The sequence below is a fragment of the Schistosoma mansoni genome, chromosome 4, assembly GCF_000237925.1.
Source record: "Schistosoma mansoni strain Puerto Rico chromosome 4, complete genome".
NCBI classification, from domain to species: Eukaryota; Metazoa; Platyhelminthes; class Trematoda; order Strigeidida; family Schistosomatidae; genus Schistosoma; species Schistosoma mansoni.
This window is the reverse complement of record NC_031498.1, coordinates 8,727,932-8,733,931: the sequence shown is the minus strand read 5'-3', so window position 1 is coordinate 8,733,931 and position 6,000 is coordinate 8,727,932.

Genomic DNA, 6,000 nt, shown 5'->3' with positions numbered 1-6,000 from the left:
TTTAAAGCACTTAGAATTACGAAATATACATGAATTACATGGGTGAAACTTGCGGCAGAACATGCATTTACTAAACTTGTGCTCATCATCATGGACTGTTTCACAACTCAATGAAGTATCATCTGAATAAATTTGATTACGCATCGAACTACGACGACTGTTTGAATAAGTGGAATTCCTGATGTTCTGACGAGTCATTTTATCGGATTTTCCTTTCTTACCGCATTCGGAATTTGTATACTTTACATGATCCAACAGAAGTTGCTTGAGAGTTGCATAGGGGAGTGAAATCGGTTTGTCTGGAAGTGCCAAAATCTTTATAAGGCTGTATGCTTCTTTCCCGATGAATGTAAGGAAATGGGCCACAATATTAAAATCCTCATCATCTTCCTTGGTCATAGCCCAGATTTCGAACCTTTCCATGTACTCCTCAAAAGCATCAGAAGTTGAATGAATGTCCAACTGTTGTATCGCAGGCTCCATCGCGACGCCAATATGATAATTAGAAGTATTTGAATTGTAGTATGAACTAGTAATCCCCGGAATAACGCAATGTAATCAAGAAGTATTAGATGAGCCCGAACGAATGTATTGTATTTGGAATTCAAAATTACAACAGTCATCAATACGAAGAAGTCATTGATTTATTTAAACATCACAGTTTCACTGTAGTTCAACAGTGTCCTCTGTATGTGGTGGCACCATAGTTAAATCGCGCATTTTCTATTTCTGATCTGGTGACTCCACTCTTCGCATTGCTTCCTTGGGGTTGGAAACAAATGTTTTCAACTTAAATCCTCCCTTCAGCAATATATGTTGAGTACATGTTGAGAAACATTGTGCCACTGTGATACTCTCGAAAAACGAGAGACAATGCTTTACATAAAAGTGCTTGTCTACCACTCCCATCAACTCTGGTTTATCCGGATCAAAGTCGTTATCACTCGAGGCAAGGCGTAGTTAGTACAGAGGAGTGATGGCGGGGCACCAAACGGACATGCGGTCGTCCTGTACTGAGAGTTGGTCTTACTCGATTCATCATCCCACCAAGGAACCTCAGGTTATCTCTGTCTCCTTCGGGCACTTTAACTTCTATAAACATCTACATTGGCTGCTATGTCGATTAGATACTATATGAACCTTAAACAAACACTCAACAGTTATGCTATGCGATTAGGTCCACTTTATTGACAGACTATTATGCTTTGTCGACTGTGACCTTACTCAGTTTCTTTATTTTGATAACTGAACGCTGTTGCAAGTACCACCCTCCCGTTGTGTTTTCCGATAACCTTTCTTTATGTGTTCGTGCATTACTTCCTTGTAAATTGTCTACAACTCAGTGTTCCTTTCGAATCTTCTCTTTAATTCATTGAGTAGATTAATTGCTGCCTCACGATTACACGGTAACCTGCGTCTTTATGTTCTCCAGGGAAGACTTAAAGAGAAATGTCCATTGTGGCAATCATACGGCCTGTCAGCGAACTCCACTGCCCTCATATATTTATTGGGCTCTGCTTTTGTTTCTGGATTACTGTCGTTAACTTCTTCGTTCAATATGTGCCTTATTACTTATTCTACATCCGACCTTGACCGTATCGTGGCGCAAGAGACTTCGATCGTCGATGGCACCAAGCCCCTTACCAGTCAACCCTAGGATGTTTTTGTTTGATTTAACTCATCGCTACATATAAATCTTTGTTATATAACTTGATTAACCTCTGAGATACTATAGCCAATTAAAACCACGAATCTTTTATTCAACAGTTTCGGAATGCACAAATAAGTCAGACCTAGCATTTTTGATTGTATGGGGTCAGCTGGCAACGATAGGCCTTCCAATCTCAAGTGTGACATTGTATAGGCTATGGGAACGCGAATCATCTCGTCTTGTGCTAAGGATTTCAAATTAAATGATACTCTTTCACACCGCCACCCTCCGGAGGAGTTTATCACATTAACTGACAAGTCATTTTCTTTACACTTAAGTCACAGTCAACGAGTCAGCCCAGCACCGGTTAATGGTACATTAAACCTGTTATCCAATAATGCATAAACCTCCTCAAATGATAAGAGTTCATGAGTCCTACCCAAGATGGAACCAAGGTAAACCTTTTCTGTATTGGGCATCGTAGCAAGACAGTCCACTTGATTCGCTAAGCAGTTGACCTGTGTTTTATTGGCCCCTTCACCCCGAGAACCGAACAACATAGATATTACTGTTCTTTATGGACCCAATGTCTGTTCACATTAATTTTGGATGACAATGATAATATATAACTTTAGACGAGTAATTATGATCATTCGTACTCATCCGCCTACTTATTTATTTCGCATGCTCAACTGAACAGTAGTTTCTTAAACTAACTACCTACATTTTAGATCGACGGTGATTCAATCATATATATTTACCCTACATATTCTATCTATAATAATTCCATGAATTTCATCTCTCCGTGGTTTGTAGTTTGTATTGTTTGAATCGCCTGTTAAAATAGATCATTCTGTTAGCTTTGTTCATACCCTTGAACACTGTGTACCTTTTTTATTCTTCTTGATAATTTTCTAATTCGAAATACACTTATTAAATTGTGAAAAGTAGTTGAAAGGGAATGACTATATCGAGAGAAGGAATTGGTCTTAGTTGAGCCCACTGAGTAAAACCAAGGTCTAGATAGTATACTGACAATTAATATTAAAGTCAGAAATCGCTGATAGTGTATAAAGTTAAGTAGCAGGCCAGCTACAAATGGCCAAATCAGAACACATGCTGTGCCAGTCAGAAATCGCCAAGCGACAAGTGAAGATGATTACGTATGAATGGCTGCTTTTGAAAAGGAAGCATTAACCACTAGTGGGCTTGATTATCTAAGTTAAAGAAACTCATGTTTACTTGAGTAACTGTATATACATGTGAATCAGTATAGCTCAAAGAAACTAAAACACTTCACTTTTTCTCTAGAATGACCGGGCTTGTGAATAGGAAGATAGTATCACCATAAGCTTGCGGACACCACATGTTACAACAAAAGGTTTGTTTCACTTAGAAGTTTCTCATTACCAGTATTATTAAGTGTACTTATTCCTACAGAAATTTCCAGTTCTATCAAACACTTGCTTTTGCAGCCTCAAGTAGACTGGCTCTTGGAGAGAGAAGAGACCGAGGACCCATTTGAATAAGCACTACTTGAATAATAGGTTATACATGCAATCGTGTAGAAAGCATATATTCTTTCATAAAACACCACGAGGATTTGGATAAATATCATCTAACTGTTAAGTTAGTTAGATATGATACTATTTTTGTCGCACCAGATATTTTGATGCATTAAGATGTGTCTGAAGTCTCTATTTGTTCCTGTGAAGTCATACAAATAGTAGGTTGTGCACAGTTCGTATAACTGGGGTCTAGTTAACTGTAATTTATTTGGGATCATTACCTAGGAATAATACAACTGTCGGGTTTGTTTATTTTGGTATCCTGAATGAAAAACCTTCTCAGCGTGTGTAAATTGTTTTCTTTCTAACATACATCTGCTTTTATGATGTTTACGGAATGTTACATATTGAATGGTACATACCTGACGTTTCGTATGTAGCTCATCAGAGAAAATTTTTGTAAGATAAATAAACAGGGTGTTCATCTAAGTTCATTTTTCTTGATAGGCTTTTCAAATCGTTTATGACTGGGTGGCGTGTTCTATCTGTGGTCAAACTGCCTGAACGATTAAGATACGCTTGTGATGGTAAATAAATCCCCAAAATCAATAGCTATGCAAGTATTTGATATTTGATGCTAACTACATTAGTTTTACTGAACTCACCTACTTGATGGCTTTCGATCACGCATCCGCACCAGATCACAAGTGGGAGAGCCGTGCTACACATCTCCAACAACCGTTAGCCAGTTTGGATTGATCACTCCCGATATATCGTTAGCTTATCAAATATATCTTCGAGGCTCTTCGCTCCTGACTTCCGGTTTCACTGGGTCGGCATGTTTCGATTGTAAAAGTTGGTGGTGGTTAAAGCTTCGTCAAACTCTGAATACTTATGGCATCTTTAAGTTAATCCATGGTTTTCACACGACTGGATCAAGTGTAGCACTAGTCTTGTTCATCTTCACACGTATTCGGAATCCACTCTAGCTATGTTAACAATTACTACAGCACGAAACGAAATCCTAATTATTAGGTAGTTGACTATATTTTCCTTGAAATTTTGAAATATTGATGTACTTGGTTTGTTTGCTCATTGAAAAAGAATCACAATATTTCATCAGTGTCTAGCCTGGTGAGATTCTTAATTCCAAGAGCTGTAGTAATACGTGCTTCCTCGTTGTTAAGTTCTTCAATGGAAGTAATCTGAGTTTCGTTGAGATCTTTTTTAAGGTTTCTCTTTTTAAGTACCAAGATTTCACTCAGGATAATCTTATTCAAAGTTTCGTGGCAGATATTTTCCAGGATATCTAATCCAGCAAAGTTCACACTGAGATTTTTGTTAACTTTTCAGTAGATTGATATTAACAGTTCAGCACGGTAAATACGTTCGTCTTATATGGCTTATATTCTTATTCTATACGTTTGTTGAGAGTCTGAGAGAGTGCGCTTCACTTTCATCATGCCTAAAACAAATTGCTACTGTCATCAGTCACACTACTCACACCAAACGTTGTAACGTTTGATGGGCTTCTCTGCAAATGCAAGCCCTGGTCAGCGAAACGTCTAAGTGAGAAACTACCTCTTTCATTAACAGAGTTAGACTCTATGTGACGAGAAACTTGTCCAATAAAGGTAATGCTGTAATTGTCTGAAGACCTGATATACGAGTTGATTTATTCGACTTCCTCGGACATGCTCCTTCATAAAAAGCCAAGACCCAAGAGATTCGGAGTGAAACAATCCTTGGTATAAGACATAAGCAGGTTGGAGTAGATTGTCAAGTTAAGTAAGATGTTTAATACATACATAGTAAATCTACACAGCTGAATACTCACCTTAAAATACATCATTCGATGGCATGTAACGGTTAAGTACGTTACTTAAATCCAGCTGCCTAACCTGTACTCAGTCGTGGGATCAATTGAAATGTCTTATATTGGAATCATAATAATACATTCTTATTTAATTACCTACCTGTCTATCTGTCCGTTAATCATAATTCACCAGTATATCAATCCGTAAATATTTGAAATATGTAGACTAAATAACACTCTGGAATGTTTGTATCCGTTTCAACATATTGTAGGTTAAACTAGTACAATATAATCTTTGACTTTTTAACTGCAATACAGCTACTAGATGTTCTAGTGCTAGGGCTATTTCTGTTCAAATATAATTGTTGTCAATTCTATTGTCAGTCTCAAACACTAGAAGACCTACTTTGGGTACTGTTACAACACTACCATAATTTCAGTCAAGTTGCTTCCATTCAATTATATTTCACTTTACTGGTTTATTACTATTGTACATGAAAGTTAATTAAAATACTTTAATATACACTGAGAAACATTCATATTCTAATTCTTACTTAACCCATTCGTCCCCAGCCATCCAGTTCAAGTGAACGAACAGAGTACGCTGTTAATCAACAAAATATATTCAGCACCATTTCCTACAAAGTATATCCACATATCTGGATAACATGCCTCTTATTATTCTCGTACTTGGGACCGAGACTTCTAGTGATGCCGAAAACCAAAATGTAGCGGGAAACAGCCCTGAAAAGTAAAATTTATTAAAGGCATTCAACGATGCTTGTTTTAATGAACACCACAAATCAGAGAAGATAGGTCAAAAACTATCACAGTTTTCACATGGCGGCACAATATGAACACCTTGTGCTATCTAAATACCCAGGCTATAAGTCTCACGTTTTCGTACTGTGACATGTCTTTCCCACTAGTCATGAATAACTCCACTCAGATTCCTTGCAGGGTCACTGTCGGTCTGTTGTCCTAGTAAATGAGGAGGGTTGGGAAAAGGTTTATCAATCTCGTCC